The sequence below is a fragment of the Cricetulus griseus genome (assembly GCF_003668045.3).
Source record: "Cricetulus griseus strain 17A/GY chromosome 1 unlocalized genomic scaffold, alternate assembly CriGri-PICRH-1.0 chr1_0, whole genome shotgun sequence".
Classification (NCBI taxonomy): domain Eukaryota; kingdom Metazoa; phylum Chordata; class Mammalia; order Rodentia; family Cricetidae; genus Cricetulus; species Cricetulus griseus.
The window spans coordinates 17,714,505-17,739,010 of record NW_023276806.1 but is presented as its reverse complement, the minus strand read 5'-3'; the positions used below and the strand labels follow the sequence as shown (position 1 = coordinate 17,739,010).

At 37.9% G+C, this 24,506-nt stretch overlaps 1 protein-coding gene across 15 annotated transcripts in view; it reads right to left on the bottom strand.

The window, feature by feature from the left end:
• LOC100774629 (bone morphogenetic protein receptor type-1B) overlaps positions 1-24,506 on the bottom strand; it is a 308,818-nt gene that overhangs the window by 188,363 nt on the left and 95,949 nt on the right. For 8 of the 15 annotated variants that reach the window (XM_027395834.2, XM_027395838.2, XM_035451155.1 and 5 more), the window contains exon 3: positions 9,913-10,014. The exons of the other annotated variants lie outside the window; for them this stretch is intronic. The gene's annotated coding sequence lies outside the window, so the exon portion shown is untranslated. The remainder of the gene's footprint in view (positions 1-9,912; positions 10,015-24,506) is intronic. 15 annotated transcript variants of the gene reach the window in all.

The window sequence follows — 24,506 nt, the reverse complement described above, 5'->3', positions numbered from 1 at the left end:
CATTCTAATGGATCTGGACGAACTATTTCAGTTGAGAAAATGTAATTCTTACGATAGGCATTGCTTATTGCTAAAGAGCAACTGGGTTTTCTGTGACTTATTCCAAGAGGACACTTCCACAAACATCTTTACCTTTTAACTTGTGATGACCACCCCCATCAAGTATAATTAGAGAGGTCCCACAGCACAGGTGATGAGGATAACGGTGACCCAGGCTAGGAGGTAAGTCACCATCTCTTCTCTAAATGAGTTCATAAGATTAACGAGAGCCAAGTGCATAAGGCAACACAAGTAAATATACATACAGATAACAGCAAAAAACTATGGATCCAGAGTATGTAGAAATAACATCCAATTTGATCTAGATGTTCTACTATGCTGTCTACAGATGTTACTGTCTGACTTACATTTTAATAGCTGACATAGGAAAAGAAGGTATGAGAGAGAAGACAGGAGGAAAGTGGGGAGATAGAGAGAGAACGGGGTAAGAATATGCACAATCACCTTGTAAGTGGCCCAACTGCTCCTCACACACAACTGGCACTCTGAGTAAGAGAATGATTGACAAATAAATTTTCTGTTAACATGGTGTAATTCCCTTTCACCACTCCATGAAATGTCATTCAGAGTCATAAACCTCTAAAGAGGCTTTCCTCTCATTTAGAAGAGATACATTGCCAATGGCATCTGTTGGCTTATAGTACAATCAAGAAGTATAGTCAGTGTGTATTTTATAAGGGTGTATATCAAAAGATACTGAACTTTCCAAGCTAACCCTGATCCCACCTCCTCAGCTCTCAAGCAGTCTAAAAGACAGAACCACAGGCACACACATTCAGGAAAGTCTTCCTGGATGACAGACTACACACCCCAGAGTCAGCAATGAGCAGCTCAAGTATAAACCCTGCTCCCAGAGGTCCTCAAATGTGACAGCTATGAAACACTCTGAGCTATCTATCCACTTGGAAATGAGAGGAAGCCTGGCAGAGTTGAAAAATCTAAGAACTGCTTTGAATAAGCCACAAACTGACCAGGTTACAGCAGACAGTACAAATGATCTTTTGTAAGTGAGGAGACAAGGAAGGTTATGTGACTTGTTATCAGTTATCAGGCCATGGAGATGGAAGAAAAAGGAGGCATCTCTCTTTTTAGAAGTATAATGTGTGTGGTCATGAATCATGAAACACTTTTGTATGCGTCTGTTGTCTATGAAGTATGAATATTTGTGCAAGTTTTCACCACATAAGACAGATAAATGTCTGGTCCAAAATGTATCAGCATTTGGAATGGCCTATTTTAGTTAACAAATACCAAACAAAACAAAGGCTTTCATTTTAATTTGTTCAAGAGTATTGTCAAAGCTTTGACAAGGCATACGGACTCTTAAGTCAACCACACTTAGCCATAAAGTGGTTGATTTATCAAAACAGCTACACAAAGAATATATTAATATGAGGAATTACTTGACTTTCTCAGCCAGGAGAAAGTGGAGCTACCAGAAAGGATGTGAACTACATCTAAGCTCTATTCAGCAGAGAAAAATCTGGGCTGAACAGAAACTGGAGAGGAACAAACCTCACCTCCTCTAAAAGTCATCAACACCATTTTCTTTATCTTAGTATGTATTAAGTACTCCTTTGCGATAGAGACTTCCTCAAAAGAGACATAAATATCTGCCACTAATACAGAAAAATATCTAAGTGGTAAAATAGATCATTTTTCTCTCAGTTAACATAAAACTACCAAATTTAAAACCAAGATAGAGCAAATTCAAATAGAGATGGGACTGGTGTGCTCCCCCTGGTAGTGATAACTCAGTGAGCAGTAAGGGATAGATGCCCAGCAGGACCAGCATCCTGGGCTTCTGTAAGAGAGCCTTCAGCAGTACACAAGAGGGCAAAGTATTGCAGAAATCCCACCTTAACCACAGTGGCTACCAAGTAGGATAAGATATGAACAGAGGGGAACTCAACGAATGACAATGTAAGTGTAGGATTTAACCAGTCAAAGGAGAGGGTTTTTCATAAAACTCAAGACAACAGAAAATAGAGGTAAGTTAACTAGGTGTGAAGTAACAGGGACAGTTATCCACATGATTTAAACTATATGTGTAAAACTACTTTCAAAACTATCATAACCTATCCTACTTTGGTAACCACTTGTCTTTTCTGCAGAAGCAGCAGTCATTCAAAGTCTACAGATTCTAAATACAATTAAAAGTTAGCAAGTTTCTGTCTGTCCAAAGCAGCACAGTGAAAAAGGAAGGATCATTTGCTATTTAACAAACAAAGAATGAAAAAGGTCATTTATTTTATCCTGTGCTAATCTCAGATAAGGAATTCATGATGACAGATATGCTTACCTTAGACTAAAGAAAATGTCACCGTCTTTGAACAATATGTAGAAAGTGATTCACAAACATAGCATGACTCAAGTGAAGAAATCTGTTCTAAAATAATCTATCCAAAATAATTTGTATGACGACTGCCAAAATATGAACTAAAAATTCCAAGGCTTTTAAACCTGGGAGCTATTAAAAGTAAACGATTTTAAACTTAGAGTAGAATGTGTCATACAAAATACTGCTTTTATTTCTCTTTTAGTAATGACCCATAGAATTATATGTTTTCTATCCCTCCGTCTCTCTCCCTCTCTCTTCCTCTCTCTCCCTCTGTGTTTGTGATGTGTGCATGTGAGCATGTATGTATGCTACATGGAGGCCAAATCAGGAAGGTGGGTGGCTGCTTCCATCTTTGTCCATCTTACTGCTGTGAAGCAGGGTACCTTACTCAACCAGAAGCTTAACATCCATTTTGCCTGGGGTGCCTGACCAGCAGACTCCCAGGATCCTCTATCTTCCAACACTCAGTTTGTAGACACCTATTGCCATGCCTAGTTTTTGGAGTGATCCCAGGGATTCAAACTCAGGTTCTTGTGCTTGCACAGCAAGCTCTTTTAACCACTGAGCTGCCTCCTATCCATCCTATGGAAATTTCGGGAAGGGGGATTGGATCATGTAAAAGAATGTAATAATACAAGTACCGTTTCCTTGACGATTACTATGTATGTAGAAGAATAAAGCAATCAATGCTAAAAAGTCGCTTCAAGGCCAGCCTTTTACATGCTTAAGTTTTCAAAATCTAATTACTTTAAGACATCATAGTAAGCATCTCCATATTCACTGCCAGAGGAAAGATTTTGCAGTGTATTGCATTTTGAAACAAGCTAAAGTATATTTCCTAATATCCCATTTTCATAGACTGATGTTTTACCCTAGAAACTCACTACAGGGACAATGCAGTGAATTAGAATAGCAACTTAAGGCAGAAAAGGAACCGCTTTTATTTTTCTAAAACACTCCTATTATTTACTATACACTCTTCTCTACTTAAGGAATTAAGTTCAACTGAAGGGACGGGGTGTTGAAAAAAAAGGGGTGGGGTTGAAATCTTCACCACAGGCACAATTGCTATGAAAATGCATTTTCCTGAGTTATGTAGCTACATATTCTGGGTGTTCCCATAATCTGCAGCCATTTTCATGCAAATCAACAATGTCAGATTGTTATGATACATGATGATTATGAAAGACATAGGGGATTCACAAATGTAAAGGATTAGTACACAGAATATACATCTACAACTTTCCTTTATGTGACGTCTATATAAATAGCAGGTTGCTATATATTAAGGTTTCTAACAAATTAGTAGGATTTTTTTTTCATAGAACATAATGTTTTTATCAAGTTGTCTATTTCTCATAAAACACACACACACACACACACACACACACACACACACAATGACTTATGGTGACCTTAAGCCCAATAGTTTTAAAAGAATTCAGTACAAAATGGAGCACTGCTATGCAGTGGGCTTGGGGGACAATGGAATCTTGAAATTGGCAGGCAAATGGATGCAACTAGAAGAAACCATTTTGAGTGAGGTAACCCGGTCACAAAATGACAAACATGGTATGTACTCACTCATATATGGATTTTACACAAACAGCAAAGGAGTAGCCGCCTACAATCCACACCACCAAAGAAGCTAAGAAACAAGGAGGACCCTAAGAGAGACAAGTGCATGGTCCCAGGAGAAGGGGAAAGGGACAAGATCTCCTGAGCAAATTGAGAGTATGGGGGGAGGGGAGAGGGAGCTAGGAGAATGAGATGGGGAGAAGACCCCCTAAGGAAGGCCTCACCTGCCCTGGGGAGCAGAAATGTATGGGATAGGTAGGGTGTTAGTGGGGGGGCAGGGCAGGAGGGGAGGGAGAGGGAAATGGGATTGACACGTAAAACAATCTTGTTTCTAATTTAAATTAAAAAATGGATAAAAAATAAAAGCTGGGAAGAACACCCCCAAAAAAAGAGTTGTACAAAACAAACACATTCAGAAGAAAATGCTTTGTCCTCCTAATGTTTTCGTAAAGACTTTCAAGACAGTTTGCAAGATTATGAAATGTAGTGACAAAAAGAGCAACAGGAAGAACAAATCACAAGTTAAGGCCCAGACAACAGAGACAGGTGTATACAACCCACCCCACTGCATGCAAACTGCTTCTAAATTTAGCTAGGAATCCAAGACAACTGAGATATCGCACAGGAAGGGGGTGATAGGGGCAAATGGAGCCCAAACTAAAATTCAAGGAGCAAGTTAATCCACAGTACTATGTCCCAGTGGCATTCTAAGAGGTAAGTAGGAACAGAATAACACAGCAGCATCTCAATTTCTAATATGTTACCTGATTTTGCCAACAATATAACCCAATAATGCTCTAGAAACACTAACAAGCTATGAGAAAGCACACTAGTAAAGGCTTGATCCTATCTATATCCATTTATTTATTCTTTCAACACATCAGAACTCTGCTGTGTGCCAAGAATTTGATATTCTACATAATCTTGATATAAAAAGATCACTCCCCTGCCTTCAGGGAGCCTCAATCATACACTTAAACTACAGATAGTAGATTCAGTAGTCTGCTGAATGATATTGTAAAAAGTGAAAAAAAAAACTAAATAAAGAACCTCAAGTTACTCCTTTAGCCATTCCAACCCTGAAATACATCAGTTTACAAAAGATATCTGTAAATATGATCATAATTAACAAAGTTCATTCCTTCCCCAAATATTAAATATTAATTCAAATGTATCCAAAGAGATATATGAAAGTTACAACAAAGGTGATGATTGTAACTTAATGATTAAATGTGTCTGCTTTTCTGAAAACAGAATTAATTAATTAATATTTTAAGTGCATTAATATTTCAAACAACAGTTCTTTAAATATAGCACTATATGGCATGATTCAGTATATAATATCAGTATGTAATATATTTCTGACTTTGCTATGTGACAAAAATGCACAAGGGTTTTTCATTTCTCCATGTGAACTGCTTCCTGAAAATACACACAATCTGTAAAGCTCCCCAACATTCTACTGTCAAAGGAGGGGAAAAAAGCACAGACATATATACATGGATTTTTATATGCTCCATAGCTGCTATGTTCTGTTTTACATATAATACACAGAAAGGAAGGGAAAGTTGAACACCCCTGTCCAAGCACCACCCTTCAGTACAAGCAGAAGAGATCCCCCATGGCAGATGAAGACAAGAAGTCAGGAACATCCTGGGTCTACTTTTCCAGGAACTTTCAAAATGTTTTCTAAGAGGAGAAAATACTTCCTCTTTTTACATATTCTGGAAACAATTGTAGATATAAGATATACTTAGTAGATAGGATACATGGGTGTCTCAGTGCTGTTTTAGTTTCTATTTGTGGTATTATGGACAACTTTTGTAGCTAGCTGACAATAATTTTCATAGAATTGAATGGTTGGTCAAGAATAAAAGGGCATCTCTCAGTCTTGATGAATGTGTTCTCAGGCTTCAAGTCTTTCTCTACATGCTGCTAGTATATTCATTCATAGTAAGAAAAACAGTATGTGGTAGCTTAATGCCTTCAAAGATCCAAACATAAAGGTCTGGTATACAGAGTAATGAGCCAGTTTTTAAGATTTTAAAGCATGATTCATAATATAAAAGATCTTTAAAACACAACCCCACCACCTTTGTTTTTCAAAAGCTTCTCAGTCTCAGGAAGTACCATTCATTCATCGTTGCTCTTGGTATCTGTGCTACTTACATTATTTTTAGGAAGTGGTCTCCTGTGCCTATGCCTTCAAGGCTACTTCCCACTTTCTCTTCTATGGGGTTCAGTGTGATTGGTTTTATGTTAAGATCTTTGATCCATTTGGACTTGAGTTTTGTGCGTGGGGATAGATATCAACCTATTTGCATTCTTCTACATGCCAGCATCTAGTTATGCCAGCACCATTAGTTGAGGATGCTTTCTTTTTTCCATTTATAATTTTAGCAAAGGGCACAGTCAACAAGCCAAAATAGTAGCCTAAAGAATGGGAAAAGATCTTTACCAACCCCATATCTGACAAAAGACTTGTCTCCAAGATACACAAAGAACTCAAGAAACTAGACATCAAAGGACCAAATAATCCAATTTAAAAAATGGGATATAAATCTGAACAGAGAACTCTCAACAAAGGAATCTCAAATGGCTGAAAGATACTTAAGGAAATGCTCAATATCCTTAGCCCTCAGAGAAATGCAAATCAAAACTACTCTGAGATACTGTCTTACACCTGTGAGAACGGCCAAGATAAAAAATTTGATGACAGCTTACGCTGGAGAAGATGTAGAGTAAGAGGAACACTCCTCCATTGCTGGTGGGAGTGTAAACTTGTATAGCCACTTTGGAAATCAGTATGGTGGTTTCTCAGAAAACTGGGAATCAGTTTACCTCAAGACTCAGCAATACCACTTTCTGGCATATACCCAAAGGATACACACACACACTACAAGGACTTTTGCTCAACCATGTTCATAGCACCATTATTGGTAATAGCCCAATCCTGGAAACAACCTATATGCCCCTCAACTGAAGAATGGATAAGGAAAATGTGGTACATTTACACAATGGAGTACTACTCAGTGGTTAAAAAAAAATGACATCTTGAAATTTGCAGGCAGATGGACAAACTAGAGAATGTCGTCCTGAGTGAGGTAACCCAAACCCAAAAAGACAAATATAATATATATTCACTCACAAGTAGATATTAGACTTAAAGCAAAGGACAACCAGACTACACGCCACAACCCCAGAGAACCTAGGTAACAAAAACGACCCTAAGAGAGACATACATGGATCCCCCTAGGAAAGGGGAAAAAGACCATGTCTCCTGAGTAAATTGAGAGTGGGGGGTATGGGGAGGACAGGGAGGGGGAAGGTGGAAGGGGAGGGGAAGAGGGAAGTGGAGTGTGGAAAATGTACAGCTCAACTTAAAAATTTCAATAAAAGGAAAGAAATGTGAATAAAAGGGAAAAAATAAATACTGTTAGTATTGGCCTGTCCTCAGCTGTAGCCACTAAGAGCACCACCTGTGTGTTTTTAAGTCTTAGGTCATTAGGAGGTTTTATCTTTACCTTTTTTAGCTTTGTTGATGGGAAATAAAATTCTATTCCAGAGGTGAATGGGCCAGGAGCATATTTTTAATCTCCCAAGAAACATACCCTGTTTTGTAAGGTATCTGAGTTCCCAAATGTTTCTGAAACATTTTAATTCTCCTGAAAAGTAATAAAATGTCATATTATTTGATGTTCCCATTACTTAGATCTTGTAGTTTCAATGTGTTCCAAATATTGTAGTAACTCATACAGACAGGCTTAGGGTATTGCTCATTTTAAAGTATTTTTGTTAATTTTTCTCTTCTGAGACATCTGCTCTTGCTTTTATCACATTTCTATTATATTTAGTTGGCCCCAACCATTGAAAGTATGTAATGTCATCATAATCAGATATATATGAAAAGTGAAACCTCCACAATTTTACATTCATAAACAAAGAACTGAACATTCCACTTGATGTGCGCCAGGGTTCTATGGCATCGCTGCTCTTCTATTTTTCACTGCTTGTTTTGTCCTTTCTTTCCATTTTACTGGGTCCAATATGAAAACATACAATCCAGCCAATTGACGTCTTAAGTTCAAGTCAGACACAAAGCCAGCACTGAAGTAGATTTGGGGACCTGGAGCATGGCACTGTGGTGTCTTTCTAAAAGTGTGCAGCACTCAGCATGGAATGTTATGATTGGATGTGGTACAGATTTCTAAATTAAAAAAGTAACACAGTTTTCATTCCAATCTTGTTTATGTAAAGTTTCTGAAGGTTAAAGCCTTCACAGTGTTTCTCATCCTTACCTTTTTCCCATTTCCTGAGTTTCTCTTCACGTGGGAGTCCAGAAGTGACAACCTGCTATTATCTCCAACTACACAGTAGCAAGTCCCAGAGTAAGCTCTGGGCCTGATCGAGACTGTCAGGAAAATATGCCTGAATCTCTACCTGTACTACATGTGGGCAAGCAGGGAACACGTGCTCATTTTAGTTATGGTAAAGAATCCCCAGTAGGAAAGGGCAAAAGGGATATGTTACTTTATGGTATAAAAATGATAATGTTTCTCTATTTTACTTGAGTTCAAATTAGAAAATTTCATATTTCTAATGAAAAAAGTTTGTAAACACACATGACAAACTCCTTTAGTTCTATCTCCAACATACTAAATTTTTATTTTGATCTAGTTCTTGGCTTTTCACATGCTAGGGGCATGGTTTACCACTGAGCTATACCTAAAGACTGTATTTCCATGACATTTAATAGAATATCACATAACATTCATAAGAATTAATAAGAGATCAGAGGTCTTTTGTGTTCCTACCATTCCATCTTCATTGTTTATTTTAATAATAGATAAGATTTAAAGAAAACACAAATGATTATGTAAAGTAATTTAGCTAATGTCATGAAAAAACTGTTACAGCAACCTGCCTACAAAGACCACAATCCTGGATTCTGTAAGTTTAAGCTTACCTTTAAAGATATAGTCACTGGTGTGAACAGATTAAGGATGAAGTGACAAACATTTTTATTAGATTTTCTAGGTAGCCCCTAAATACCATCCATGTGTCTCAGGAAAGCGGGGGCAGGGAGGGCGCAAAGGACTGGATACACAGAACAGGAACCTCAACTCAGGAAATGCCAGCAGCCACTAGAAGTCAGGAGAGAGATGAACTGCCTCACGGAACACGGGAAGTCAGGACAGGCGATGGATGTACTACCTCACGGAACATGGGCAGTACAATTTTGATGACACTTTGATTTTGAGTCAGCACGAGTTTTGGTCATCTGTCACACTGGGAGTGTGAGATAGTAAATCCCCGCAGCTGCCTCGGGGAAACTAATATAAGCGCAGCTGTTCCCATTTCAGAATACCACACAGAAATTTCAAATTAACAAATTTGGGAGAGACAGCGCCTGGATAAAAATGAAGGACTCCACTCAAGTATGTTGAGAAGCCTGGGAGGTAGTTTTGAAAGATTTCGATGTAGAGAAATGTTTAAAGTGTGAACACCAAGAAAATGCCTAGTCCAAAGGGCAAGTTTAAAGTACCACAGATCTTCCAAGAAATAGTTTTCCAGGAATTATCCACAGTATTAATGTATAAGAGAGAAGAGAAATGCTTTAATTCCTTCACTAAGTCTTAACCAGGACTTGTCAGAATCAGATCAAAGTCTATGGCATTAGATGCTCCAGGACCTTGTATCTATAATATTAAAATCCAGAAATAGTCAAACTATCAAATATAGAAGAGGAAAATAAACCACCTGTTTCTTTAACTTTGTCTTAAACGTCTAATGAACATTTCCAAAAACTTTAACCTAAAAAATTTTGTGCTTTGTAAAAAATCCTATAAGTAACATATACGTTAATGTCTTTAATTCTTATTTAAAATGCAAAGGGAAAGACACATGACGAATTATCGCTGGCATTTTCTTACAATTCTTTTGAGTAGTTTTCTAAGATATACCAGCGACTTCGGGCACGGGTGGGAGAATGCTGGAAAAGTGGCAGTTCACAGGTATAAAAGTTTTCTCAGCGTCTAGAAAACATAAGAACAACATCTTATGTAGTTGATTGGTTTTGGTGTTTTGTTTTTTGGGGGTTTGGGGGGTTTTGGGGGATTTTTTTGGGGGTGGTGTACCACCCAGTTCCCAAATAAAAAATGGAGGCTTATTCTCAATTATGAATGCCCAGTCTTAGCTTGGCTTGTTTCTTGCCAGCTTTTCTTAACTTAAATTATCCCATCTTATCTTTTGACTCAGCCCTTTTATCTTTCTCTATTTCTGGATACCTTGTCTTTCCTTTTTGTTCCCTGTCTAGCTGTGTACCTGGGTGCTGGGTGGCTGGCTGCTGAAGTCCTCCTCCTTCGTCTCTCGTTCCTGGATCATTATTTTTTCCCAGATTTTTCCTCATATTTATCATCTCTTCTGCCCACCCCACCTACCCCTCTCCTGCCTCACTATTGGCCATCCAGCTCTTTATTAGACCATCAGGTGTTTTAGACCAGCACAGTAACACAGCTTCACAGTGTTAAACAAATACAGCATAAACAAAGTAACACACCTGAAAGTAATATTCCCCAACAATCTTACTCCCAGAACTCCCGGTTGTCTTCAGTGTACCACAGTGACTTTAAATGGACCACATAGAAACAGATATTAGTATCATCAACTTAAACTGGGAGCACCCAAAAGATTCAAATGACCTTACATAATAGAGAAGGATGGGGACATAATCCAAGATAAATGATTCCAGCCTGGAACTTCAGTGGTGATGAGATAACTGCAGAGCCCAATGGAACCAGGTCCACAGGTGCTGCTTCTATCTCTAAGATTTAGGGAGCAATGGTAAGGGCTGAAACCCACCATGACTGGCTAATATTTAAGTATGCACAGCCAATCATGTTAAATGCCTCAGGCTTCCCTCTAATACTTGAAGATTCATGACTAGACCAAGGTACTGAATAAATTAGATGTTCATAAATACAGCCTACTGTGGTGGTATATTGTTTATGATTTAATAAAGCTTGCCTAAAGATCAGAAAAGCAAAGCAGCCAGCCAGTCGCTCTTACCTTACCTCTACCAAGGCTGAAATGGAGATACTGTCTTCCCTGTGGCTGGAAACTGAATCTCTCTTGAGACCCTTTGCTTCTTCCTTATAGACCTCTCTAGTGCTGGGATTAAAGGTGTGAGCTCTGTTACTCTTTTACACTGATTCACTCTTTTGTAGCCTTTGGTGGCCTTGAACTCACAGAGATCCAATGACCTCTGTCTCCTGAGTCCTGGGATTAAAGGTATGTACCAACAATGCCCAGCTTCTATGGCTGGGTGGCTTTGCATTATGATCCCCAAGCAAGCTTTATTAAATCATAAACGATATATCACCACAGCCTACTATATAAACATAGTCAAGATCATCTTTAAAATCAGTTTCCCCAGTTCATTTCACTTCTCTTCACTGAGCATAGCTGAGACTAAATTATACTAAGCAACTTAACAATCTGGTTTTAGCTTGGGCAACTGTTTCACAGAATATTCTAATATTCTAAAAACCAGCAATTTTCTGCAAACACATGGCTATAATTTTCCTTATAAGGACAAAAAAGAATGACTCCTGCAAATCTCTAGCAATTTAGAATCCACAAAAACTTTTTCCACTCAGGATTATAACATCAATTCATGAGCTGCGTATGTGTGTAAATTTACCCCATGAAGCAATTTCGTACTTGAGAAGTTTCTAGTGTGAGTATAATCAAAGTATACAAGTATTTCATGAAGAAAAGTCATGGCCAAATTAGGACTAATTTTTAGGTTTTACACTTGAACAGAACAAGTTCAGGACATCAAAGGGTTAGATACATGAAATCATCTCTCAAGTGTGAGAATAAAAATCTCCATTCCCAAAATATTCCTCTGTTCCAGAACAGATACTTTCTGTACCAGATATCCTCATAGCCAAGTCTTGATTTAATTGCCTAAAATAGTGAGAACTCATTGGCTACACATGCAAAATTTAGTCTTACTAATTTGATACATTACATCAACTTCAACAAGAGTAGTAAGAGAATTAACATTTATAAACATTTTACAAACACCAAGAAAAAAGTACTATTCACTTTTATCCAAAGAGTTGGAAATAACAAAGATGTTGTTATAAATCTCCAAAGAGCTGTTACCTATGAATGAATGTAAGGAAAAACTCTAGAAGAACAATGAATGTTTGTAATTGTTGTCCCTCCTAGAGAATTCCAAATCCCATCTGAGAACTGTTCTGGTAAACACAGTCACAAAAAGCATTGTAACAAATATACATGGGTCACCAAACGATGCAATTCAAGTGTCAATAAATAGCATTTAAGGTTATCCCACAAATCCACGATGCATTTCCTAATCTTACATGATTTGCACGCTGGTATAAAATTTTAACATTAAAGCACATAGTGCAATTAATTTTGTGTATTTTAGGGTGCTCATAGAATGGCTTAAAGATTGCTTTGTTCAAATTGTGTCTAAGATCTCAAAAATAAAAATAATTTTACTTGATTCCATACCCCCATGGATCAACTCCTAAAAGAATCTGATCATGTAATCTAACAGCAGAGCTGACTTGTTAGAGACTAAACCTTCTTCACGAATTGATTTTTTTAGAATGGCTATGTTTGTCTAAAATCTTCATATTTGTTTAAAAACTACAGACCACGCATTTAAATTCTCTCATAGATTATAAATCAAAGGAAATTGAAGGCAGCTATATAAACAGATCACTGCCCGCATCGGTTGTATAGACACAGTGATCTCTAATGTGGAGCATTTAGCCTGTTCCCCTCTCAGCTGCCATCTTTGAATAAACATGTCTTAAAGTACCATCAATCTAAGCAATGTGGGGCATTTTTCTTTCAAGAACAAAGACATTTTCAACTTTGAATTAGATGTACAACTGTAAAACCAAGCAGAAAAAGGAATCTTGTGATATAGGTTTATGTTAAATACTGAACATGATACTACCAAGTTTTTCCAAGGAGGAGATGCCTTCAAAAACTTGGAATATTCATTTTAACTGTTTTCTCTTCTGCTCTTATTACTCTGTATCATGGTACTTCCAGAATAACTTTTCTGCCTAATACTTAGGGAAGTTGCAGGAAGAAATTAGTTTCATTGTGAGTTAAAAAAAAAAAGTCCAGTTATTATCAAAGGAGTATATTTAGTTTATACAACAACATTAAGGGCAAGCAAATGTAGAAAGGACAAAAACAAAAAAGAAGTCATTAGTGTAGAAGAGTTGGTTCTTTCAGAATCTGATGATCAAGATGGATTAAAGATAGTTAAAAATTAGAATAAGGATTTAAAGGTATGGAAAATGCATGTTTATTGTTATGAAGACTTTTAGACTAGGGCCAATATGTAAAACAAGTACTGTCAAAAGGAAAATCTTAGCAGAATCAATATTTAAAAAAACTAAAGAAGGGATGAAGGTGACGAGGACCACATTTCCTGAGACTAGGAAATTTCCACATACAATTGTAACCAGGGCTCCGTCACTCCTCACCCTCACTTCCTCATGGCACTGTCTACCATAATGGATGTTTGCTGAGGGAAAAAAAGGGTGGAGAAACAGGTTATAAACGCTTACAATTGAAGAAAAGCTGCTCTGTGCCAGTACATTGGAAAACTGTTTCACAACAGTCTATGTGAAAATGTTAACACCTGATGTGTTGCCAAGGTCACAGAGACCAGGGCGATGCCACTCATGAGTGCCACATGAGTGTGTGGGGAGGGTTATTTTTACATGATACATCTCACTGAGAATCAGGAAAAGAAAATCCAGAGTAGGTGGGTTTGTTTCTTTCTTTTACACAATTTCATTTCATGATCCTTTTCATGGGTTACTAAAATACCAGCAGTGCCCTGCTTATGAATGTATGTGATCCCTTCTAGGTGGGACCTGGCAGCACAGTCTTTAGGTGAAATTTGAGAACAAAACATTACCATTTCCAAACTCAGTTTCAATAACTACATTATCACTAGGTTCTCAGGAATTGCCAAAGACAACAAATGTGAACCGTTTACCTTGAGTGACACATTTCTGTCACCCTGTCCAGACGGCTACACGGTGGTGGGCTCCCGCCACCATTCTATTTCCATTAGTCCCCCCCATGTACCCTCACCTTCTCCCGCTGTTTCTCATAGTGCCATTTTACAAGAATGGAAATGCACCAAGGAATTTTCCTTGAAGTGAGATTCCAGCTATAAAACAAATGAACCAATTTCCTGAAACCCAAATAAAGAACATTTCTTTCTATCTGATTAGAGAAATTCAACTTCAATCTCTGTTTTTTGTTTTGTGTTTTGTTTTGTTTTAAGATGTGGCACTCCTTATTAGCATCATACTGAAATATGGTTCTTGAACTTAGGAAATAACAACAACAAAATAAGATGCTGTGTTTTCTCAAGTAGCATGTGCACTGATTTCTTCGTAGAAAGCCCACACACAACATGGTGAAGACTCCTCTTCTCACAAGTTTCCTACTCAAACATTTAAAGGGCATTGGGATGAAGTCTCATTAAGCACTGAAATGGCCCATTACTTCAGACACAGAGAGCCTGTCTTGGGATTGATGTAAACTCAGTGCAAAGTCTAGAGCCAAAAAGAATGATCCATTTGCAAATTTTCCCCCTTTAAGAAACTAAAAATAATTTTTAGTCTCGACATGATGACATTACTTTTTCTTTTTTAGCCCTTCAAGCTTTAGATTCATTTTTGAGAAAGATTTTTGTTTTAAGCATGAATCACATTGCTAAATTTTCCTTTTACTAAATTAGCAATAATACATCAAGAAAAATTGATTTATTCTTATAATCATTAATAATAAACATTTTCGAGATCATTGTGCTGGCTTCAGTGTTCATGGCATCTTGCTCTGCATGACTAATAGTCCACTTTTCAGATGAAGAAACCAAGGCTTAGAACAGAAAAGCACACATACTGGACTTCACACTTAAGAGAAAGTATACTTACAACTGTCAACAGAATGAGTCCAAGTATCCACACCTTTAATTAGAGATTTACCTAATCATTTGGGGCTTTAACAAACTATCTCTAGTAATTTATCTACTCAAAATTTGACCAACATATAAAACTGACATTATCTAAGCTATTTACTCCATCTACCTCTCTGATTGAACACTTGTGGGCCTTTCATGGTCTGCTTGAAAACAAATGTCTTCTTTCCCTACTGATATAAATTCTGCTTCACTGGGTTGTAGAATTTGCTTAAATATGACTTGTGACTAAAGATTATGTTTCTTTATATTCTGCTTCCAAGGTGGTTCCTGTTACATAGTTGATAAATCCTTATGTCCAGTAAATGCTTGTTAAATGAATACATATGCAAATAAAACATCTCGACCGTAACATCAGATAAAACCTCACACCATACATTAATGAATACAATCCAAGCCTAATAATTAGGCATCTCTAACCTTAACATGTATCTAAATCATGTAAAAAAAATCGTATAAACTCAGTTATCCTGGGGTGGGAACTGAGACTCTAATTACGTGGGCATTGGTTCGCAAACTACCTTCTCACTGGCCGTGACAATCTACAGGGACACGAGAAGTCTTATGACTGTTTAGAATCTTGTGTGTTCCTTGGATATTAACCTGTTTGGTTCAGATCTGAACCAAACCTCAAATTATTACACTTGGTTAAGTAAGGGCAAATATGCATTTATGTAATTTTCCCAACATTAGTGTTGTTTCCAAAAAGAATCATTTTAAAGTTAGTATCTTCAGTACTAAGGGGCAAGAAAAGTAGGAGGGGAAGATTCATTTTAATATTAAGTAAATCAAAATTTAAGCATCAACCATAGAGATTACCACTTGGCATAGTACCCCCAACCCAGAAAAACTGAGTAAATAAACCCTGAATGAAGAAGCAAGCAAGCAAATTATTCTTCTAAATAGCACCCGCTTTCTACCTACCCTTACTAGTGCCAATTTCTGGCTTATGATAAGAATTCTACCAGATCCGATGAGCCATGCAGATATTAATGAATCTGCAGTGGTGTAGAGGACATACAAGTGACCTCTTAGCCACTCTATTTTTGAATGTTACCTTTTTCTCCCCTCAAATACTGAATACTTTCATCCAGACATTTCCTTTGTGCTGTGCCAGAACTGAAATTTGTGGCTACTACTGTTCAGTCTTAAGTGCAGGAAGAGTGCCATTGCAAAACCACGAGTAACAGAAATACTTGTGTTAACCAAATGATGGCGGTCACTTTAATAATTCTCCCTTCCCAATTACTATTTAAGTACACAGAAAAATCATCTTTCTTTAACAGGAAAATGACTGAACTCACCAGATAACACTGAAACTCTGCATTTATTTCATTAATGGATCTTGATAACAAGCTATTATTGCTAGAACCCAAGCATGCTATCAGCAGAAAAGTGTGTACCAAATGAGAATCTAACTGGTGCATTGAGCCAAACACTTGTGCTCTATCCCTACACATGTCAGTGATAGACCATACTCTGCATGTAGCCTGAGAAAGTCTGAAAGCATTCCAGTTACCAAGCATTCAGTGAATACATTGTTGATGAACAGACCAACTACTAAGCCCCAACAAAAAAAACAATGTATCGAATATCCTAATAAACTTTAAAAAAAAAACTCATAGAAAAATATTAGTGTAGGAAAAAAACCAAGTATTCAACCTTTAACCCTAACTTTAAAATGATGAGAAAGGTCTGGGAGCATACATTGGGTTTAAAAAGATACAACAGTGGCCCTTTCAATATCTCGCTATAACATGAATTAGAGTTCTACTCATCATATGATAGTACTTGCAGGAGGAGCCTTTCAGGGTTAGTGGAGATCCTGAGGGTGGGGCCCTTAGGACAGAGTTGCTGCCCTTCTTAGAATAAACACTACAGAAGATCCCACCTCTCTCTCTCTATGTGAGTACACAGGGATTAGTGGCCTTCTACAAACTACAAAGACAGCCTCACGATAACCCAGCCAGTCTGGCAGACTGATCTTGGACTTCCAGCTTCCAGAACTGTGAGAAAATAAATGTCTATTCTTTAAACTACCCATCTATTTTACTATAGCAACCTAAGAAATTACACAGATTGCTGCCTTTATCTTTATATAAGAATCATTCTAGATCATAATATGCTCATATGGTTTAGACTACCATAAATGTTTTTACCATACAGTAAGAGGGCTAGAAGTAGTTGGTAAATATTCATTCTTCAACTGCCAGTTGTTGACAAAAACACAAAAGGGAAAGAAAGAAAAACTCCACAATTATTTTATCAAGTAACTCAGAAATGCACTTTGGGGCCGGGGCTGCCTCATTAGCAATAAGTGCAGACACGCAGACATTCCCCACACAAAACCTCTTTCAGCAGCATCAGAAAAAGAATGCTTTCTGCATGTGTCACTTCTCAGGTCTGGGCCTCTAGCACGCTTCTTGTTATATGCAATTAGCTCCATGCCAAGATTTAGTCCATTTCATAATAAATCCCTTGACCGCATTAACTGTAGGCTTGGCAGACTCGGAAAGGCCTTATTCAAGCAAGCAGAAAACAAGCCACAAACATATCCCACAGCAAAATGCACTTGCTAGATGCCAACACACAACACATTTCAACAGTTTGCCTTGCCCTCCTCTGTTCATACCTCCCCCTCCATGTGAGGTGGAGAAGGAGAAGAAAAACACAACCTGCCATGTGACTGTGATTAAAGAGCACACAAGAACAAACAAAGCAAGACCCTTGGCTTACTTCTTCCCCTCTGCTTCATCTTGCTACTAGCTCATTCTCTGGCTCTAACCCTGCAGACCTACTCCCTCACCCCCACCCAGAACCTAAAGTCACTTCACAGATGAGAGGCAGCGTTTACCCTCATTTAAACAGTAACCATCTGTTGCTGGCAGGAGGACTATGGCTCCTTCTCAGGTTTCCAGCTTTGGAACACGAAGGCTGTGGTGCATTGTGGTGACTGTGTGGGAAACAGGCTCTGCACAGAATTAATAAGAGCTTCCTCTCTTCATGCCACGGCAGAGAATCAAACCTTTTAGTCTTCCCAGTGATCACTGCTGGTGAAAATAATAGGAACAATAGCCCTGTTGGGGGGTTGACTTGATGCTACACAAAGCTTCATTTCAATCTTGTTTTTATTTGGCTAATTAGAAATTCTATTCTTTATCTGGGAAATGCCTGGAGAAGGTAAAAGGTAATTAATTTCAGGTATATTATATTATAATATACTGACCTAGATAAAGAATATTTTAACCACAAGTAAGCTAAAATGAATATAAAAGGAAAGGAGTAACATCTTTATTAAAACTCTACTGAGTCCCTTTTTGCATAATACATTTCAAACACAACCACTGTGCTATTTACAATAAAGATATCTTGGGCTATTTTTCTGAGATCCCATGCAAGAGAATTCTGGTATTAGCATACTAAAAGATTAATATTATACATCTTTTCCAACGATCTGATATGCACCTACAAAAAGAAAGGAAAGACTCCTAAAACCTGTACTTTATTTTCTTTAAAAGGCATTCTCCAAGAAAAGGAAGAGAGATAATAATTATAAAGGGGGGGCATCAGTACGGTTCAGTCAGTAAAGGCACTGAAGGGACCTGACACCTGGCTTTGATCCCCCAAATCCACAAAGGGGATGGAGAAAACTGAATCCCAAAAGCTCACGGGTGCACAGGTCTACCAGCTTAGCTACAAGGAAATGTGTGGCTGTCTTTTGTTTATAGAATCCCATGAGCCCCACACCTTTCTCCTTTTCTGTCCATTAGGCTGGTTTCTGATACTCTTAATAAATATCTGAGATCATTCACTTAACAAAGGGGGAAAGCTTGAGAGGTTTGCCCCCGTGGCCTGTAGGGATGAGGATGCAGAAGTTCATTTGCAGAGTATATAGAGAACGAACTGTCCAGCTCCTGGTACTCAAAAAGCAAAAAAGAGAGAGGTTAGGGTCCATCGGTTCGCTTTGCAGGAAGGGCCCCAAGACCTGCCTGCAGCCTCCCACTGGTTCCTGCTGCTCCACATAGCACCAATCTGGGTAGTAAGCCTTTAACTCACAATAGAACGTTCTGGATTAACTCTGTCCAAGTGCCAAGCATTCTCCTTCCCTTCCTTCTCTCTCTTTCCTCACACTCTGATCCCCATCTGCCAACTTTCCTTCCCAAGGTGCCTGAGTTTGGTCACGTGACCTGTGTTGGGATCTCTACAGCACTTCCTATGTTCTGTCCCGTCTCTCCTCATCACCATTTTCCTCCAGTCTGTGTATCCACTGTAACACTGTCAGCATGCTAGGAGGTGACAATGGGCTGGGTATTGTAAAGATAATATTCTGGGTCACTGTGATTGTAAGGGAGTTTTTACACTAAAATGTTTTCAATGTAATTTTCTATCATAATTTTCAGAAAAACAAGTTACTCGGTACAAAGGCAGCACTGGCATTATCTTTGTGGAAGGTATGTACTTAGTTTTTAAAAACAATAACCATGACTTTGCGCACTCAACAGTGTAGTTGTATAAAATAGAATACAAAGCCATTACATCTAATGGCTGTGGCTCAGATCTCCAACACGCTCCCTGATATCTGTTAGGAATAAAGCTTAGGGAACCTTGGCAGATTCCATGGCAGGCAAGGGTGACCGAGGTGGAGGCACAAACATGACAGTAGACAGAGCTTAAGTAAGAAGTTTTATTAGAAACGGAAAGGGCAGAAGAAAAGAGAAACGAGGTGAAGAGACACAGAGACTGAGACAAAGGACAGAGGGAGAGGGAGACAGAAAAAGTCCTGTCTGCCCCAGGGGAACCGCAGAAAAGTGAGAGGGGAAAGAGAGAGCGGAAAGAGTGTTTGTGGGCAAGGGTCCTTTGCACATGAGCTGACCAGGTACTGCCTGAGTGCGTTCTGTCGGGTGACAGAGGCAGGCCAGAACAATGCCTGAATCCTTACAATATTAGTCAATCAAGTAAAAAAAAAAAACAAAAAAAAGACAATCATGTTCAAATCTACTGTAAGCTCCATTTGTTAACTTACCTTCTAATTCAATTTTAACTTCATTTGAAAATTTTAAACTAGGCTTTGGAGGGCATAAAATTTAGAATTTTTGTACCTCAGAATATTTAAATCCATTACAGTATTGCAGTGACCTTTTTAAAATTTCTAGATTCTTTTTTCATCTTTGACAAATAGAATGATAATTATTTTTTCTTTTTCCTTTTAGCCACTTATGGACTTAACATTTTAGGCACTCGACATAGGAATATCATATAACTGATTTTTTTCTTTCTTTATGAGGTGCAACATTATTTGTCTCTGCACCAAAAAGCAGTGTATTTATGTTTATTGTGATTATAGGCATATTTAAATCCATACACAGCATCTTGCTTTCTGCTCGACTCCTTAAACTTAGCCTCCTCTGCACAAAAAAGCATTGTCTCGTGTATAACCTTTCCCTTTGAATACATTTGCAGAGCTGTGTCACCAAAGTTCAGTCAATACAGTATTCTCTGATATTTTTTTTCTGGAATTTTTTTTTTTGTAATTTGGCCTCTAAAGATTTTCCTTGCTGTCTTTTCAGCTCAATAATACATTTAAAATTATATTTAATATTAATTTGACCTTTTATATGTTTTCAATCCTAGAAAACATTTTTACAACTCATTCTACATCAGGTCATCTTTTATATACATATATACATAGAAATTAAACAATTCCCGCAAATGCTATGAAACAGGCTCGTTCCCTAGTCACAAGTGTTATCTCTGTCTAAAAACAAACATAACCTGCCTTCTTCCTTATGATACTTACAACAAGTTAGAGTAGAAAATATTCAATCTCTCCTATTTTACGTAGCTGTTGGGAATGAAAAACTAGCTAAATGGTTGTAAACATCAATAGTTATGACTTTCAAAGTAAAGTCATAACTTTAATTTGATGGTTTTACAGGGTTCTTTTAGAAACTCAATGGAAAAAGCCACAACAGCTGGGTGTCATCTCAGTTCTCAGCTGGGTTCACTCAGGCATGCAGGAGGCAGTGCAGGCTGCTGAGTCAGCCCATATGCACCAGGGCCTCTTAGACGATTTGGGATCAGCTGGCTGGTGGCTCCTCCGTTAAAGCTGACCTAGAATGGGTGAACTTAACTCTCCTCCACCCGGCTGTTCACCTGATAGCAGGCTAGTCTGCCTTTGTTCTACTCAGAGCAGTGACAGAGTTCCAACCAGCAGCAGAAGCACTGAGAGCTCTAGGTGCCTAGAAACTGGACAGCATCACTTCTGCAGGTCCAACCTGCACTCAAGTGTTGGGAAACATACCCCATACCCTATTGGAGATACAAGAAGTGCTACAAAAGTTCAGTCTGAAGGCCTTTAACTAAACAGCTTCACTTCAAAAGCACCCAATGTGTGACATTATCTTTGGGCCAAAACAAGGAACATAGGTATGTATTTATCCTTGTCCACATTTGGTAAGCTACAATGTATGTGTAATTATTCTTTATTTTAAAATAATTCCAACTAATTCCTGTTATCTTACCCTAAATACTCTATTACAACAGCATAAGTTAGAAGTTTGCGAATGATTGGCATGTAAAATAACCTTCTTTCTAATTAAAATTTAAAAATTAATAAAAAAGTTTGTAAATGTAAATTTTCAATCACTAAATTTCAGAAGCAATAAAAAACAAACTTGTTACAAGCATGATGAGGGAAAAATATTTTATACAGACAAAAAAAATCCATGAAAATACACATCCTATATTCTCACCTCACATTTCTATGTATTGAGCAAACCTAACCAAGAATTTTATGTCTATCTTTTATCTACCTTCCAGTCATATAATATGCTTATTAAATACAAACAAATATCATGTAAAGTGTAATAATTGCCTACCTATAATGTAGCTATATAATTATATTACACCTCATAATATCATGACATATATATTAAGAAATATACTAAATAACACAATCACCATTATAGTAACATATACACTACACATTCATTAGTGCGTGTGTTATGAAAATGCTAGCTCATTAATAAGCTGATCATTCTGCATGGACAATCTTTGTGAAAACAAATGAACAATGTAAGCAAAAGACAAATAAATATTATGTCAATAATTTGTAAGAGGCCCCTGGGGAAAGAGTTGTTTGCAACAAAGACAGAAAGTAAAAGATGGAAACACCAAGAGGTGTGATGGGATGGAAAACACTCTGTCCTGTCATGTTTTAATAGACTCTGACCAAGTCAGAGGCCAGAAAATTCACACATACAGATATGATGTGTGATTTCATGGCCTAATACCACCCTATTCTAAAAAAGCTACCAAAGCACAACCACCTTTTAAAACAAGGAGTTGTGGATTGAAGTCCAGCTGAGGATGTCCCCTTAGTTGGGGAAGATACATTCAATAACTCTGCAGGTCTTCACCACAAAGGAAAGAGAAGGAAAATCAGCAGCACTGGGGACATCCTAAAAATACAGTGTGACCCAGAGACTGTGGCAGAGAACAATCCCACTCTCTTCCATAACTCTGCCAAGAGAAAGTTCACACCTTAGCTATAAGTGTCTCTGAAGGAACATTATCCAATCATTTGTACTGGACACCAAAATACAAGGAAGATAACATTGGTAACCACACTCTTATATTTATCACCATAATACCTGGTAAATTCTCTTTAGAAACCCAATTATTTATACCTTTACCTCAAGATTGTAAAGAAGGTCTGAAGAATCCCATGTGAAAGTTATGCACAGTTGTGGTAGCTTGCTTTTCTGTTGCTGGATTTACATCATGACCAAAGGTAGTTAGGGAGGTAAAGATTCATTTCAGCTTACAGGCTATGGCCCATCATCAAAGGAAACCAGTGAAACCTCAACCAGGAAGTACAGCAGAAACCACCAGAAGAGCAGTGCCTCTTTCTGACTCTCTCATCATTAGTATTTTATACAGCCCAGGACCACTCCATAGGGATGGCACTGCCCACCGTGGCCTAAGTCCTTCTACAACAATCATTAATCAAGGCAATTCCACATAGACGGGACCATAAGCTAATCTGATGTGAGACATCTCCCAATTATGCTTGCTCAAAAGACTCCAAACTGTACCAAGTTGACAGCTGCAGCTAAGGCAACGATGTAGTGTATAAAACTACTCTTGAGTCAGCAGTTTAACACCAGTTAAAATCTCTACCCTACCTTTCCTAGACTTGAGTATCCTGGACCAGATATACAAATCCTGATACTCTCATTTCCCTAATCTAGACAATCAGGGCTATGAAACTGATTTCCTGTCAAGCATTCTAAAAAATGGATGAAACAGTATGTTGAGTGTTTACTACAGCACCGGACAAGTACAAGGCTGCAGAAAGAACCAACAATAATGACAGCATGGAAAGGCCAAGGGCGATGTGCCAACTAAGTATTTACAGTATCTTCATTTCTGTTCCCAGTTCTCTGGTGAAGAAGGTAAGGCTCCTTGTTGAAAGCAGGCATACATCTGTTTCCACATGGAAACCCAAGATATATTTGGTGAAAGAACAGTCTATACATCCTGAAGTTAAAAAGAAATACAGAATGCTACCATGTTTCCAAACACATGCTGTTAAACATTTCTTCTTTTATGGAAAGGGAGACAAAGCCATTTTGAAATTGAACTGATGGAAAAAATATTATTTCTCCAAATCTTCCTTGGGGAGAAACTAGTAGACGACAGCAACATAGGGGCCTTTTTCATACCAGTATCCAACCTGAGCATCCATTAAATTCACTACACAGATTCTTGGCAATATACAGCTGGAGCTGAGCCACAGTCTAGAGAAGGAAATACACTTTTCAAAGCCTCACAAATTCAGCCAGATGAACAGCCAGGCTTAAGCCACTGACATCCTTTAGAGTAAGACATTTATTTTCTTCTCACTTACTTAGCCCACATCGTATATCAGCCTGATTTACAAAGATTACTTTGAGAGATGGACTCTCCTGAAGCCAGCATTCAAGGTATCAGTCACAGCCACATTTTACTCTTGAAGTAAGGGTCAAAACTCACCTAGGCCTGGATACTGCACCAACTTTTCTCACTACCAAATCCTCTTGTGAGGTTCTTCCCATCTTTAAACCACTAACATGCGATTCTCTTGTTCCTAAGAGTTTGTTAGAGTACCCTTTTAATTCTTTTTTTTTTTTGAAGGTAAATTGTTCCGCCTTGAGTTTACACAGCATTTGAAAGTATTCTGATTTTCTGGTTGTTCTTGAATAAAAATAAATAAAAGGTGTATGATGCACAGCCAACTCTAGAAATGTCTTTCCTGTTCAGAAGGTTCTGTTTTAGGAAATGAGAAATGCACATAACTTAAGTAGCATTTAAATGTTTCTCTAAAAGTCTAAGTATATGGACACAATCAGAGTACTTGCTGTTTTTGCAACATTAAATAGTAAGATAATTATTTTCCAGTTACATGCACTTCTCTTATGAATGTCATAA